Source organism: Tamandua tetradactyla, chromosome 4 (genome assembly GCF_023851605.1).
Source record: "Tamandua tetradactyla isolate mTamTet1 chromosome 4, mTamTet1.pri, whole genome shotgun sequence".
Lineage (NCBI taxonomy): Eukaryota > Metazoa > Chordata > Mammalia > Pilosa > Myrmecophagidae > Tamandua > Tamandua tetradactyla.
This window is the reverse complement of record NC_135330.1, coordinates 153194260-153212180: the sequence shown is the minus strand read 5'-3', so window position 1 is coordinate 153212180 and position 17921 is coordinate 153194260. Positions and strand designations below refer to the sequence as shown.

Here is a 17921-nt window from a genome sequence, read left to right as displayed (position 1 = left end):
AAGATACTGTAATAGCATAGTACTATTCAAAACATATATCATATATAAGAGGTCCTAATGCTTATAGAGTGATTATTTTCAGGATAGCAAACAAATTCACCTCACTTGGAATCACTGACATTTCCTTTCCCTTGCTCCTCACTATAAAATTGTTTTTGCATTTGTATTTCACTGTCTACACTAGATCTTTAGAAATGTCTAAGTCAACGGCTTTTTTAAAAACTCTGCCAAAACACCACCATGGACATCTATATATGTATGCGTATATGTGGTCTGTGATCTAGATTTCATGAGATTTATAAAGGACAATCTTCTTTACCCACTGCAATTTAGGGGCATTGTGAATGTACTTATACGTATCACACCTATGTTGGGACTGAATTATATCCCCTACAAAAGACTATTCAAGTCTTACTCTGCATTCCCTTGGGTGTGACCCCATTTGTAAATAGGGGTCAGTTATGGCATGGATGTGTAAAGAAGATCTTCAAAGAGCCAAACAGAAGGTTCCAAATTGAATAAGAGCGGCCTTAATCCATACGGCTGAAGTTCTTATAAGGACCTGAATCCAGACAGAAACACAAGATGATTATACAGGAAAAGCAGCAGCCCAAAGTTAGGACCAACTGGAGAGGAGAGAGAGAGATCACCCTGCGGTGGAATACTGCCATCATCAGAATGCTACAAACCCTGGGAGAAAGCATGGCCTTGTCTACGTCTGGATTGTGGACTTTCAGCTCCCAAACTTTTAGATAATTTTGTTTTTTTTTGCTTACACCAATCCATTTGTTGGTATTTGTCCTAGCATCCCTGGCAAACGAAGCCAGATTTCATGACCTTAAAGTGGAGTGATGCTATCATAGCAATCTAAAAATGTGGACATGGATTTGAAATTGGGTAATGGGCAGAGGCTGCAAGGATATTGAACTGTTTGAATGAAAAAAACTAGATTTCTTTGATGAAACTATTTGTAGAGATACGGATATAAAGTTGTTTCTAGTGAGGGGTTAGAAATAAGTGAGAGCTGAAAAAACTATATCTATCATTTAGAAAAAATATATCTCGCCCGTGTAATGATGTAAAATAAATTATATCTGCTGCCATGTCATTTTGCCTGTCATACATTTCCCCTTTAAGTGACCAACCCTGTCAGCTCTGCCCTGGAATAACTGCCCCTAGTAGGGAATGAACCACCATATGGTTTGGATGATAAGAGCCACCCCCAGCTTCTCCAAATGGCCTTTGCTATTTCTGTCCTTTGTACCACATAATTTGCTTGTAGGGCATGTATTTCCATATGACTTGCAGAAAAGCTTCCCTCACCTTCTTCAAATGGCCCTTGTTCCTTCTGCATTTCATGCCATATGGTTTAAAGCTACCAATCTCCAGCATCTGAAAGCTTCAATCCTCCCCTTAGTCACAATAAAGGCAAGACCCCCGAACCTATACTTTTTTGAGGGGGTAAGGTGGGGGATGCATAGGACTGGGATGGTACCTGGGTCTCCTGCATGGCAAGCAAGAGCATTCTACCACTGAACTACCTGTGTACCCTGGGACCCTTACTTTTTTCCAACAAACTCTACCTGCTGACCCTCTACCCAGTAGAGCCTCAATCAGGCTCCTGAACGCTCAGGAAGTGAGTTCCCAGAGAACAGATATTTTGCATGAAAGTGTAACTGAATTGTCCTTTGCTAAGAAAGTTAAATGTATGACTCGTGGATTGAATCAGTCTTGTCAGAGGATGGCAGTACTGTAAATTAATTTATCCAGGAAGGATTTGTGAAAGATCCCTTTGTCTGATGACATGGATGGTCCAGAAAGTGCACAGAAATTTGACAGAGGCCCCAGCATTTGAGGAGAGCATGCTGCTGCCAGGTGCTCAGACAGGGTTGGACTGCTGCTCCAGAAGACACAAAAGTCAAAGCACTGATCAACAAATGGCTTTCAGATAGGATAGAGACATCATGAATTTCAGGACTCCAAACTGAAGCCAATAAATTCATTTTGTTTAAGCCAACCCATTTTGCGCTATTTGTCACAGCAACCCTGGCAAACTATGACACATTGCAAAGATGATCTCTACAAAAGTTTCTGTTAGTCTATTTGCCTAGCAGTACATTTCTTTTAGTATTGCTAGCTATTGTGCATTACTTTATTATTCCCCTACACTCTTTCTTCTATCTGATATCTTACTTTTTATTACATTGGATTTCTTTACCTAGTTTCCTTACTTTTAATTAATGATTTGTGTCATTATATTGAATATTCTTTCCTCTCTTCCCTGCTTCATTCTTTGCTTGTTTCTTTCTTATATTTAATTTCTCCTTTAATCTAAACTGATTTTAAATGTTCACCTATATGGTGTCACTATGCTAAATGAAATCCTGTTTCCAATATTATGCATGGTAGAAAAACCATTACTTGCATCACCCCCGGTGATTATACAAATTATCTAGGTCTCAGTTTACAGATTTGTAAATTGAGGGTACCAATAATCTAAATTTCACTAGAATGAAATGCACCAATATGATTTTGAGATAATCAGCAACTGAATGCTTTCTTTAGATGTGTGTTTCCTTACAAAACCTGTTTCCAGAAATACCAGTTTAATATTTATTTCTCTATAGTGTAATCATACAGTATTTTCCTTTTTCCACATTATAAAACACTAGCATATATTTTAGATTTGAAAAGATGAATTATGGCTAATTCACTAATATAATGCCAAACATGGAAAAATAATTCCTAGCTTAAAAAAAATCAAATGTAAAGAAAGCCAGTTATTCCTCATTAACATGCTATGTACTACAACATGATTTACCATGTGTAATAAGAAGGGATATATGGCTTCACTTATATTCCAAAAGAAATATAGTCAGCTATTTTTCACAACTTCCATTCCTACAACACACAAAGTTTCAAACATTTTGATGTGTGCATGCATTGTGTGTGTGTGTTAGTGTGTTTATTCCCCACAGAAATTAATTCCTTTAGAACACAGTAATACCTACATACACTCTGCGAGATCAGAATCCAAACTGGTATTTTTAGAACACATGAAATTAAGATGGGAAACTATTAATGAAAGAAAAACTTGGTTAAGTTTTGTAATGCTCTGATTTTTGCTGAAAAGTGCTTTCATTTTTAATTAATAGTCTTTCAGTAAATTCAAACTGTTATAAATCAATATATTTAATTTACTTGCTTGAGTTGTTCAATTGTATTAGAGCCTGCAAAAGATTTAGGAGTAGATACAAAAATTCCAAAAAGAGAATAACAGAAACTATAATTTATTCAGTTTTTGATCAGCACTAGTTTCCTTGAATTATTCTCTCTTTTCTTCAACATACAAAAACTTAAACATCAAATTTAATAATTTCTAAATGTAAAGATCATAATTTGGAAATGATGTTCTATAAATGTATAGCAATGATGTGTTTTCTAATCATTTATGGATCTAACCACAAGCCTGAAAATGAATTTGAGAGTGAAAGCAGAAGTGACTGAACAACCTTTGGAATTCAAAAGGGAATAATTTCATTTTATTTTGAATTTTTAGGTAAGACTGATTTAAAATTCTCTTCTCTTCATGTTGTTTACATTTAGAGATAGAAAACCAAGCTAAATTAGAAGATAATAGCTACTTTTCTAAACCAATACAGCTACCAGCTTACTCATTTTTACTATGGAATTCTTGAAATCAATTTCTGCGTCCAACTTTCTTTATAATATTTCAACCTCAAGCCAATGTTAAAATTATTTTATTTCTCCACAAAAAATCCCAGATAAATCATGAACAAAGCTAATTAGGAATTGTTTTCAGTTATGAGGAATGGACCAAGAAAAAAAATTAATTATGCATTGCCAGGTTTTTCCATATGTCTATAAATATGTACAGATTAGAATGATAAGACTATGATAGAAAATGGCATGCTTTTAGAGGTATCAGAAGATAAACAGACTGAAAATTTTGCTTTTAAAAATGAGTATGTTCTTTAAAATATAGGGTCCTAGTTTCTCATCTCTAAATGTAGAGACTGAATAAAGTTACTGTTAATGTCTTCTCTAATGTTCTAAAGTTATGTCTAATAGTTCATCTGTTTTAAACAATCAATTCAAGGTCATTATACTATGTATGTAGAACTCTTAGATTAGAGTTCTTTTCAAAATTTTATGTAGATTTCTTTTCCAAATTTTACTTGCTAAATCACATAAATTTGTGGCAAATGCAAATTTAAGTACCCAACTGCCAATTTAGGCAGGGGAAATATATCTTATCATATTAGATATTTGACTAGAAATAATAATTTGACAGAATAAGAATATTCTCTTTTGAACATGCTGTATAGAATGGGTAAGAATCATTTCTTTAACTTGATTTTACCTCTGTGGTATTCTATTTAAAGCTGGTATGATCTTCATGCTCAGATAAGCCCTTCAGGGTGGCTGACCTAAATGAATAATAAGCCCAGTGGGATCTGACGAGCTATGTCTTAGTTTATCATGCCAAAAATCCTGAAAAAATGGGGAATTTACAATAAAATATAATGACTTTAAAGTGTTGGTGTCTCCTGATACAAATTGACAGCCATAAATAGCTAATGTGTATGTAAGATCTAAACTTAAATTCACCTGATTTTTAGTTGTCTTTCAAATAATATGCTTTTTATATATTTTAAAATCTTATATAAAAAGACAGAAGGTAAGTTACTTCAACAGAGTATAATAGTGCCAAGATTATAACGATAATTTACCGAATACCCATGCTATGTATTCACTATTGCAAACATCTCGATGCAAACAGAAAATGTAAACCATTATCCATACTATGCAAATATCCCAGATAGTTTCTTTGATATAGACAGATAAAAGTGGTAGATATTTGACTGAAACTTTTGTTTTACTCTGACTGACTTATGGTTCCTTAGTCATTACATGCATGAATTATTGTGCATTCTATCATTTCTACCTGGTTTATACAATATTAAGTTTTTTATATAATAAAATTTGAACATTGTACTTCAATGGCAATGCTATTAATTCAAGTAATACAAATTATTTTGTATACCTATAAAATTATAGTAAAAACAAAACTAAACTAAAACATCACTGATCAGAAAAGATATTAAAATGGACAAAGGGGTGAAATAAATGTTCATTCACAAACAAGTATTTCTTTCAAACAATTTCCAACCAGTTCTTATATATTTGATCACAACAGATATTTTGATTTTTGAAAAACAATGTGAGAACTATGTACAGCAAGGAAACCATCAAGGGAATAATATACCATTAAGTATAAAAACCTGATAATTCATTGTATTGCACCTAAATCACAATCATTATGAAATAACAAATAGCACACACAGGAAAATATTAGATAGGTTCGCTGGTGTAATTTGATTTGTAAAATGTTTCATAAGCATTCATTTTTTAAAAAGAAGCCTACTTTTGTAAATACATTTTTGGCATATGGGTGTGCTTTAAGTAGTCTGCTAGAACTATAAATTGAAAGCTATTTTTTTTCAAAGCATCTACTATTTTTTTGCATTCTCTTGTTTTTAACATAGGAGGGAATTTATTGTACAGATAGGATTATGCTATAGCTTGTTTTCTGAAATACATTTTTTCTTCCTTTTCATTTGACTTTATTTGCCTAATTTATTTGCACAATAATCAACTATAATTCTAATTTTAGAACAAATATACACACTGTTTACTTTTTTACAGGTTCATTTTACATATTTAACATTTTAAAATTCTAAACATTTTATGATCAAATGCATTAGTTTTATATGATTCTGAAAACAGAATACTTCAGTGGACATAAGCAGGGAAGGTATGTGTAAAGAAAACAGCTCATGTCAATCCTTTAGGAATAGGCTTCAGGTTATACAAAACTGTATTCAAAGCTCTAAACAATGAACAGGATATAACATTCCACTACTTCCACCTTAACAAGTTGAAAATAATACAAAATAATGAAATAGGTATATGGACAAGCAAAATAACCACTAATTCTTACTATGATAAATAATTGATTGCTATATATTTCATTACTGGTGACCTAAAGGATGTGCTTAATTAACTAGTCCTTCCTGCTCCTTTTGAATGTATATGATAATATTTATCAAGTTTAATATAATTTCTCTTTATTTCAACCCTCAAAACTTGATATCACACCATTCCTCCTGACCCCTCTGCAATACCCAGTAGCCAGCAAGTTTGCTTCATGTTTCCTTAAGCCACATAATTTCACTTTATAAATATTAATTTGCATAATCATTTCAGTAAACTAAAGGTAAGTGCTCAGATCAATGCCATCTACAAAAAAGCTTAAACTGTTATTTATGAAACTTTTTTTTTACTCAACCAACCCATTTATAATTTCATTATTTATTGATAATTAAGAAGGCATAAAGACCATACACATTGTTAAAAATCTCAAAAGATTTAAGAAAGGGAACACTTCTGGGTTGGTGGAATAGGGATATCCAAAATTCTTGTCCTCCATAAAAGCAATATGAACAGTATTGAAGTTGTCCTAGATAACTCTCTCAAAATTCCTGAAATTAACAAAATGCTTGCAACATTCAAAGATTCTAGGGAGCATTCATTCAAGAAAACTGGCCAAATTTTGGTAAGAACAGCCAGCTCTATGTGGTTTTAACTTTCTCTATTCCCATCCTATTTTCCCCAGGCCCGTGGAAGCCATGAGAACCAGCAGCTCTGCATCATGGTAGCTTGGGAAAGCAGCAGCTTTGCAGCCATTAAATAGGAGAAAATGGGTTTGTGGCTTCCCTGATCCTATTTGACCCATTGACAGGCCCCTGGAAAAGCCCCATTAACAGGGCTTGTCTCTATTTGTTTTCACTCAGTGGAAAAAGCCTCATCTACAAGGTCTCCGTATAAAATTAATCATCAGAAATTGTTAACCATCACAGAGCTGTCTGAAGCAGCATTATCAGTTGGGGCACACAAGAAACTGGCTAAAATATTTAGACATATCAATGGAGTGTTACAGGGGTATTTTAAAAGCTTTTACATATTCCTGGGTATCTAGAAGGCCAGTACACATCTTCAAGGCTTTAGGAATTAGAATTATGAGAAAGACCTGAAAAAAACCCTAATCTATCAATTTTCCCTATACTTGAGACTCTGCACAAGCAGAAAGTGAAGCCTAAGGCAGAACTGTAAACTACCAGACTTTGACGGCATGCCCCAAACACACTAAGCTTCTTGGGAAGGGTGGGAGACATGGATTCCAGGCACTTAAGGAAATCTCCGACCAATCATTAACTAATTGAGTAGAGACCTCAGTCTCTAATATAGGCTTTACAGAATTAGTCCAGGGAAGGTATTAAAAATGTATAGAGCAAGCAGTAGCAATAATAAAGAGCAACAAGAGACAAAAATCCTTGACAGGGGTGTGGTGTCCCAGAGTAGCCTAATTCTACTCTAAAAATGGAAAGAAATAATAGGAACAATAATATTCAAACAAATTAGATAACAAACTCTTCCATAAAATAGAAAAGGAAGGAATATTTCCTAACTCATTCCATGAGGTCTGTATTACCCTGATTCCAAAGCAAAGACACCACAAGGAAATTATGAAACATTATTCTTTAAGAATATAGACACAAAAATCAATTCTGAAAAAATGACTATAAACCAAATCTGGCAATATAGAAAAATGATTAACATGACAAAATGGCATCTATTCCAGGTACACAAGGGTCATTTAGCATCTGTAAATCAAACAATGCAATACACAACATTAATAGAATAAGGGCAACCACACAATCATATTAAGAGATTCAGAAAAAAGCATAGGGCAAAAGCAAATATCCTGATCAACAAGCTAGGCATTTATTCAAAAACCCACAGTTAACAACAGCTGCTCTTGCCACTTCTATTCAACATTGTACTGAAGGTACTATCTAGGGCAATTAGGCAAAATAAAGGAATAACTCACATCCAGACGGGAAACAAAGTAAATTAATCTCTATTTTCAGATTAAATGATCTGATATGTAGAAAATTATAAGTAATCCATAGGAAAAAAATAGGATTGATATCTAAGTTCACCAAGGTTGCTACATACAGTATCAGTATATAAATATCAATTCTATTTCTATATGTTGACAATGAACATTCTGTAAATGAAATTAAGAACCATTTGCATTTAAATAGCATCAAAAATACAGAATACTAGAGTTTAGTTTTTAACAAAAGAAATGTAAGACTTTTACACTGAAAACTCCAAAATATTGTTGTAAATAATTAAAAATCTAAATATTTGGGAAGCTATTCCATGTTCATGGATAAAAATACTAAATATTGCTAAGACAGTAATACTCAGCAAATGAATTTATAGGTTTGCCAAAAACCTGAAAATCTTAGCCACCTTTTTGCAGAAATTAGCAAGCTGATTCTAAAATTCATATGTACATGCAAGGGACCCAGAGGAACAATGTTCAAGGACTTATACTTTGTGATTTTGAAACATACTATCAAACTAGAGTAACCAAGAAGAGTAAACAATAGACATATGGTTCAATATGAAATAATTGAGAATTCCCAAATAAACCTTTGCATCCATGTTCAATTGATTGTTTCAAGGATACTGAGATAACTCAATGGAGGAAAAAAGCATAGTCTTTTAAAGAAATAGTGCTAGGACAATGGAATGTCCATTTGTGAAAGACTGAAGATGGACTCTATCTAACACCATATGCTCAGATGGAAAAATAACAGATCATAGACATTAATGAAAAGCTAAAACATTAAAAATCTCGGAAGACAACATAAAATTAGTCTTCATAACCTTAGGTTATGTCATGTTGTTCTTAGATATGACACCAAAAGCGCAGGAGAGAAAAGAAAAAAATATATAATTTAAACTTCATCAAAATTAAAATATTTTGTGCATTGAAGGATACCATAAAGGAAATGAAAGGACAGCTGACAAAATGGGGAAAAAAAAAAAAAAAACATTTGCAATACCATTGCACCCAGAATATATAGAGAACACTATATCTCACCAATAAAAAAATGAATTAATATCGACCAAAGTATTTGAACCCTCATGCACTACTGGCAGGAGTCTAAAATAATGCAACCACTTTAGAAAAGAGTTTGATGATTCCTTGATAGATTTGACATAGTGGTACCTTATGACCCAATGATTCCACTCTGGGTGTATTCCTGAGTTCATTGAAAACATGCGTCCACACAAAAACTTGAATGCAAATATTCATAGCAGTGTTATTCGTAATAGCATAAGGAACAAATCAAATGTTCAACTGATGAATAGATAAACAAAATGTGGTATGCAATAGATTGGCATATTATTCATAAATTAAAATAGGAACGAAGTGCTAATACTTGCTACAACACAGATTAACTTTGAACATATGCTAAGTGGAAGAATCTTGTCCCCGAAATATATTTTTTTCAATGATTACATCATATGTCTTACTTAGAATAGACAAATCTATATAGAAAGAAAGGATATTTGTAGTTGTCAGGGAGTCCTGGGGTTAGACAGGAATTGGGAATGATTTCAGCTTCTAGCTGCTCCCTCCGTTGCTTTCTCTCTCTGGGACTGAACTCCATTCTGCTTATAAAGAACTGTAGTAATAGGATAAAGGCCCATTGTGATTGAGTTGGACCATACTTTCAATGGGCTCATACCTACAGGAAAGGATTAAGTTTAAGAACATATTTTTCTGTGGTACATAGCTCAAACCCACCACAATATTTTTCAGTTGCTTCCAGTATTTACTGCCTCCCATCACACTCTACCAACTATTCATTATCTTCTTGGCCACACCATCTTTAAAAGGCACTCTTCTTTTATTATCTAGGAACTAGTTTTCCACTATAGACCAATTATAGGTGTTTCTGTGACAAGAGTGATAAAATTCTAATTATCTCTGTGTTCTCAAGGTGCTAAATACATATTGGATTCAACTTTTAGAACTTTTGGAGTGGCAGTCCTTAATATTAGACTAGACAGTGTTCCCAAACTAGAAGACCAACTACGAATAATGTTACAAATAAAAATTCCCAAATGCACCAGAAAACTGAATAAATGATAGCAGCAAATATAGCAAGCTGCAGATTTAGAATCTACAGAATTAGATGCAGAATGGAAACTATAATAGGAGTAATAAAAATAATTTAAGATATAATGTGTGAATAAACATATTAAAATAGAATATTATGTTTTAAAATAAAAGGTAAGGGCGGGCCATGGTGGCTCATTGGCAGAGTTCTCGTCTGCCATGCCAGAGACTCAGGTTCGATTCCCGGTGCCTGCCCAAAAAAAAAAAAAAAAAATTAAGACAGGCATTAAATAGTATACTTAAGGAAATTGAAACATGGCTTCAAGAAATGAAGAGCAAAGTCACTGGCATAGCCAATGCAAGGAAAGGATAACAGGTGACCCGGCAGATAGAGCTGAAGAAAGTATAAAATGTAAAATATAAAGAGATGGTAATATTAAAGCGTGTTTGGGAAGCATGACACAAATGCCATAAAATTCTAATTGACTTTTCAGAAAAGAATTAGAGAAAAAGAAAGAGAGGAAATAGTTGAACAAATAATAGCTGATTTTTTTCCAGAAATCATAAAAATGTGAACCTGCTTCTTCAATCATATAGATACCGAACAAAATAAAAAACATTATTACCTATGCAATCTCAAACCGCACAGCATCAGTGGAAAGATAACAAAGAAAAAAGGCATATTTAACTACAAAGCATATTTAACTAGCGATTTTCAGAAGCATGGAACATTATCTTCAAATCGCTATGAGATAACTGTCTAGGTTGAATTCTATGCAAAGTTGAATTATCATTAAAGAATAAGAATGAAATAAAGACTCTCAGATATAAAGATATTCAAATACATTGTCACTAATAAGCTATTTCTGAAAGAAACTAATGCATGATATATTTCAGGTTTAAGAAAAATTGAGGTAAAAATTTAAATGTCAGATGCACGAAAAAAAGGTAAACCAAGAAAATTAAAAATGTAGGTAAGTCTATTAAAGGACTGTTAAAGCCGTATTGTGGGGAGCTGCCTAGGGCATTGGCGATCTGTAGGCCATTTTGTATCCTGAAGCCATCTTATGTACTAACCCAGTTAAGTTTCCATTTCTTCACTTCTGCTCTGCCCTTCTCGTAAATCAGCTGACCTACTAGAGCGCCAGGAACTTTTCCATATTTCCTTTTAAATCAACCTATAGTATCATAGAGCTCTTCCACGTCAGCATATACTCACTTTCTCCTTTCCTTTAGTATAAATACTCTCAACCCGCCCTCAATAAACGAGACTTGATCAGAACCCTGTCTTGTCTCCTTCTCTCGCGCCTCTTGTCCCCCCAATTCTCACTCCCTCTTTCAGGTCCTGGTTCGATAGACCTGCGGGACGGGTCAGCGTATAAAAAGCAACACTATTTAATGTTGTGTATTTAAATCAAGGTGGAAAAATGCCAATAAATAATAACATGTCATAGAGGTAAAAGTGATTAGAACTACGGAGTTTGAAAATCTGTATACTTTCCAGTGTGGGAGGTGTTGGTTAATTTTAGAGTTTGTCAGGTACCCCTAGCAAAACTCGAATGTTAACCTCTAAAATTAGAAGTGAAATATATAATTTAAGTGAGAAGTGAGAAAAGTAGTAATAAAGAGTTAGATTAAAATCTTAAAATAACAGTACAAAATAAATGCAACCACCTTAACAGTCCCGGGGTGTGTAATTAGAGTACAATTGTTGGTTATTTGACAAAGATTGCAACGTAAAGCAAAGAAAAATCTTTCTATAAGCCATTTATAATAAACATTCTGAAAATATATGGAATAAAGTAAAGAAGAAAAAATGGAAAACTGTTAAGCAGAATCTTACCAAAAATGTATAGCTGTGGCAATATTACACAAGCAGATCTTCTAAAAAAGCAAATAAAGATAAAGTTAGTTACTACATGATTACAAAATGAGTTACTCACTAGTAAACTAGAGCTATGCTGAACAAACTGCATAGTCTCAGAGAAATTAAAGGAAAAAATGACAGAATTGCAATAAAATATTGGTAAATGCCTACTCATATGAGAATTTAAACACTATTCTCAGTAATGGATAAATTAAATGTCAATATTAATAAATATATATATTTGAACCAGATTTATTTAATGAATATATATATAACTTTTTTGTTCAACAAGAACCCACTTGTTTCAAGAGCAAATGGAACAGCTATGAAAAGTGAACTTTCACCCAGCCACAAGACATTTTTAAAAAATTCCAACAAAAAATAAACGTATTAACAAACATGCTTTTCCTAATTACAATGAAATTGTTTGGGTAAAACCAGATAAATAACCTTCAAAAATAAAAAAAAGAAAGAAAAACTTCTAAGTAAATAAAATTTTGTTTAAAGAAAAAAAATCCTGGGATATAATCACAATTAATATATTGTTCAATTTCTTTCAGGCTCATTCACTGCCAATTACTGTTGTGTTTTAAATTCATTATCACATTTGATCCCCACAACTCTGTGAGCTGTAATGGAATACATATTGAGCTAAAAATCAATATAAAAGAAATAATTAGGAAAATTAAAAGGTGCAGAGGACATGAATAAGAATATCCTGAACGTCTACTAAAAAATGTAGCTTGTTTATTTAGGTTTAAGGAAAAAGCAGGTATTATGTTTGGTTATTGGGCTATGATGGAGCACAGATACACATTTTTATTCCCATTATTGAGTGCTAGTTATGTGTCTGGCGCTGTTATAACTACTCTACATTCATTATCAGCTTTGGTACTTGTCTTAGTTTGCAAGTTGGCTACACAAAGAGGTAAGTTTAAATAAGGGGAATTTATTCACTCACAGTTTTGAGGTAGGAGAAATCCAATATCGAGGCATCAGCAAGGCACTGCTTTCTTGCCAAAGCCTGCTGGCAATCTCGCGTGCCTTGACTTGTTTTCACTGATTCCCAACACCTGGCAATATCCTCGCCCTTCTCTTTCAGATTCCACTGACTTCTGGCTCCTTCCTCTGGCTTTCTTTGACTGAATTTCTTCTACCTACAAAGGAGCCAGTAACATGGATTAAGGCCCATCTTCGTTTAGCTGGGTTTACTCCCTCAGGAAAGTGGATCAAGATGAAGAATATGTCTAAATTGTGGTACATAATTTAATCTATCACAACACTCATAATCTTGTAAACTATTTTAGAATATGTTTGGCTGCTAGAAACAATTAGAAAATTGATTTTCTCACAGACCTGTATTTCTGGAAGGTTCAGGATTGACTTAATTCAGGCTTTCATGCTCCATTTACATGTTTGTTTATTTTGTTTTTTCCCATGTGTCAATTTGGTGTCAAAATGTTTGCTGTTGACCCTGGTGCCACATCTTCTCCTGGTACCAAGAAGAGGAAAAAAAATCACTTGGGGAGCTTTCTAAGAGGTACCAGAGAAATGCTCAGCGTGAAGCCTCCAGCCGTCTTCTCATCATCACTAATGAGCCCAAACTGTATCAGATACCAGTCCTCAGCTAATCAGTAACAAGGGAGATGGGATTGCAGTTAGACCAGTAAACTCAATCTCCATACAGAAAGAAGCAAGTGAGATCAACTTCCATGATTGGCAGGGCCTCTGAGGACCTGGGTGGGTTAGGGAAGTGTTAGGAAAGTATGTACTCCTATGCACCATGGAAGAATCAAAACTGTTCTCTTCAGGTGTGTACTGTTGTTATTCACATTTTATAAATGAGCCTTAATGTCTTGCATTAAGGTCACACATTTTTTTTTGATGGGGCTGATGGTTTGAAACAATCTTTTCATGCAAGAAACATTTTAGGGAGTAGTCTCAGAAAGTACACCTCTGAGGGAGGGAAAAAAGCAAAGACAGACAGATAAGATGTACTGCAAAGTTGTCCTGAGATGAAGAACCGCTTGGTTTTTATGATTAAATGTAGGATGCCTCAAAGGGTAGTTCACCTACAATATGTCAGCAAGACACACTCCAGGCAGCTGGAAGAAAGAGGGGTCATCCTGAGAGCTGACAACTATGCTCCCCTTTGCTTTTAAGAAAACTTTTTATACTAATTTTAGTAATATTATTTTATTAAATTAGTATCTTGTCTATATTTTAAATACAAGTCTCTTACCTGATGATATTACCTAGATTCTTCTATTACTGAATTATTAATATTTTCTCATTTGGCTGGATTTTGTCAACAAGGAATTTTTTCCCTAAAGAAGTGCTTATGAGAGGTTATATTCTCATTTTCTTTTATTTATCCATTGACTTTATATTGCTTGACATTCTAGTGGATTTATACCCTACTTTTTTGTCAAGATTTGCAAAATATATACTCTGTTTTTTAATCACCCATTCTTTTCTTCGGAATGTGCAAACAAACATTGCTCCATGCTTTATGACAGTAAAGTTGCTTTTGAGAAATGTAATGCCAGTCTGATTTCCCTCCTTTTTAGGTATTTATATTGTTTTGCTTGAATGTCTGAAAAATATTTCTTTCACTCTTGAATTCTAATATTTTAGCCAGAAAATGCCATGTTGTTGAACACTTCAATATTGGATATATTTTATATGATACTTTTGCCTAATCTAATATAAGGCAAAATATTTCTTTCCACATCCATTCTTCTTACCACTTTATTGTTTTGTTTTGGTTATTATCATACACACACAATCTTTGGATTTAGTATTACCTTAGTTTTAGGGAAATGCTCTATTGTTCTATTGTAACTTTGGAAATTATTATTGTTTTATTTCTCGGGTGTATAATATTTAGAATATATATTTTTAAATTATAAATTATTCTTACATTTATCATATTTTCCTCCACATGTATTATCTGCTTTCTGGTTTTATTTATCATTTAAAATTTTATTAATTAATTAATTAATTATTTTTTTGCATACCAAACAAATAAAACTCCAAGTGCATCTAATCCTAAACTTCATTCTTCTTCTTGGATTGGTGGGAATTTGGGTGACCTGTACTGAGCCTGACTGGGAAAGCTCTGACCATGGGCTTGTTCCCTCCTCTTGGGTCTAGTGTGGTACGAGGCAAGTTCTTCTCTTTGTGAAGCAAAAAGCAGAGGAGAGCAGGTGGAAACGTGCAAGGCACTAATGCCTAGGCTCAAAACTGGCACACTCAAATTTCTTTCTCATTATATTGTACAAAGAATATTCAATCCAAAGAGAATCAGACAATTATCTCTGCCCCTTCAGTGACAGGAATTGCTAATCCAAGATTGGAAACAGGGAAGGCAGGTGGGAGCCCTTGATGCATGGCTCATGGGTCAGATTTGTCATGGAATATTTTCATCTATATTGCCTGTGATTAAATTTTATCATTCTATTCCTTATAGTTTTGGGTTGTTTCATTAGTCATAATCCTATTGTCTTCTACATTGTGTCTTTTCATCTAATTCTGTTGTTTTTATCATCTTTAAGTTCCTGTATTATTAAGTCCATGTCCTTATTAAGTTGTTTTCCAGCTTGAAACACCTACAGGGAATTTCCTCCTATTCCTTGGATACGTCTGCATGTGTGTGTATTTGTGTCTGTGTGTATATGAGGGTGGGGTGTTTTAGTTGATAAGGATTGGCCAATCTAAAAATGTCCACAATATTTTTAAATGTTCTTTATGCATATTTGCTCCACTTTATTAGAGCATGTGTCTCATGTCCAAAGAAACACTCTTAATCTTTGTATTCACACACTCAAACACATGCCATGAAATAGAGGTGTAATCATAGAGGACAACATATAGGCATAAATATGATAAACAATTCATTTTTTCCTAAGAAAGTAATACATTGATGGTGCCTTGTTAAACTCAAGTGCATTTTAATATTTCCTACTTATGTTTACATCTTTGTTTATGCATTAGCAAAAGGTATTGATTGGCATCTCATGAATTATGTAAAGAGCATAGTTTTCTATATTTTAAAAGCATTTTAAATAATGTATGTACATACATATGTGAATATATATATATAATTATAAATATATGCATATTTGTATACCTGTACATATATGCACACACAAACCAGTCAAAAAAAGGTTGCAAGTGTAAAAGTATTCCTATTATTGGGCTGGGGAAAATAGCAAAATTCCAGGCATAATTGTGTCATATTTAATAGCAATTGTTTTGTTTGTGTTTGTATTGTATAGATACATACATATGGCTGTGAGATTATTAGAGGCAACTATCAGATAGAGAGAGCTACGGAGGAGGAAGAGTTCTGCAGGAATTGCCAATAGTTATTCTAGTATTGGACCTTCCTAGTTCCGCTGGGCATCTGGCGGTTCACCACTAATACTGCATTTCGTACTAAGCATATACTTCAAAGATATGGAGAAAACTCTATGAAACTCAGCTTTTCTTTACATTAACAGTAAGGATGAGTAGTTCATGCATTAATTGTTGAATTCTTTGACAATGATACCGTATGGAAGACATGGAGACCTCAAGGGCTACAGAAAGCATTTCAAGTTGTTGAAAATTGTTCCAAATTTTCAAATAAGATGAGGAAAATTTGAACACTTTTTTTCAGGAGGTAAAATAAAACAAAATTTTAAAAATAAAGAAACATGATGGGAATATTTGCCATCATATTTTTTTAATCTAAAAAATACAATGAAATGTAACAAATGAAGAAGAGCAGCAGAATACAAACTTTTGATTTTTTTCAGATAAGGTGAGGAAAATTTTCAAATAAGGTGAGTTAAATTTGAACCCCTTATACAGGAGGGAAAATATAATTAAATTTTACAAATCAAGGAAATGTGATGGAAATATTTAGCATCATATTTTTAAATCTGGAAATGACAATGAAACATAACTGATGAAGAATAGCAGCTGAATACGAACTTACTTTTAGTATTTTCCTCTCCAAAATCTACATAAAGAAAATATGGAATGCATATAAAAAATATGTATATCCATAATTTTCCACTATCCAGCATTATTTACAGGCCTGTGATTTGAATAATATGAAACTAAAACCTTTTCATTTCTATCATGTGAATTTCAATGGACAAAGCAAATTAATGAAATGTTACACATTTATTTACTATTTATACATAGACAATAAAAATAGATGGGCTGTCATGCCCTCAGCTAAGACCAAACCCTCTCCTGCGCTTTAAATCCTATCCCCTCTCAGCTACTGAAAGACATTGTTACGGCAATTTCCCTGCTTTATCACCAATTCTCTCTTTTGGATCATTCAAATATTTCTCATATTTGAACAATCCCTACTATAACTTCTGCTCCGTTTATATCTCCTTGAATCTACAATTGCCGGTTCTATTTTTGCCCCTCCCACTGATTCTGGTCCACAATATTGTATTAAAACCCCCTCTATCAGTCACCAATGACCTTCATGTTGTAATTTCAATAACCAATTCACACTAATTTCACTTTACCAATTAGGAGCATTTCATATCATGAAAAACTCTATTCACCTTGAAGTAGTTTATTTATCAGGATGCTGGGACACTACTTTTCACCCCTAAATTTGGGGGTGCCCTTGGGCTCAGTCCTTTGATGCTTTCTTTTTTGCATTTATCCTCACTGTCCAGATTATTTCATGTCATCCCGTGATTTCAATATCATCTGAATGCTGATGAATCCTAATTTTTCATCTTCAGTCTAGTTGTCTCCTGAACTCCATAATCAAATACCCAATACCGACTTGACACCATCTCTCCTTATGTATCTGTAGATGTAGGAAATTGATCATGTGCAAAACTCAGTTCATACCATTCTTCCCCATGTCTGTTCCTCCTGCACTTTTCCTCATTTCAGTAAATGGCAGCTCTGTGTTTCCTTTGCTCAGCCCTCTGTGAGTGGCTGGCCAGGCTGTACAGAAGG

General features: G+C 33.6%; 2 long non-coding RNA genes across 2 annotated transcripts in view; one reads left to right on the top strand and one right to left on the bottom strand.

Moving 5' to 3' along the window:
* The window catches only part of LOC143679449 (uncharacterized), a 35667-nt gene extending 19153 nt beyond the window's left edge, over window positions 1–16514 (top strand). The window contains exon 3 of the long non-coding RNA XR_013173779.1: window positions 16217–16514. This is a non-coding gene — a long non-coding RNA (uncharacterized LOC143679449). The remainder of the gene's footprint in view (window positions 1–16216) is intronic.
* LOC143679448 (uncharacterized) overlaps window positions 12904–17921 on the bottom strand; it is a 206903-nt gene continuing 201885 nt past the window's right edge. The window contains exon 3 of the long non-coding RNA XR_013173778.1: window positions 12904–13093. This is a non-coding gene — a long non-coding RNA (uncharacterized LOC143679448). The remainder of the gene's footprint in view (window positions 13094–17921) is intronic.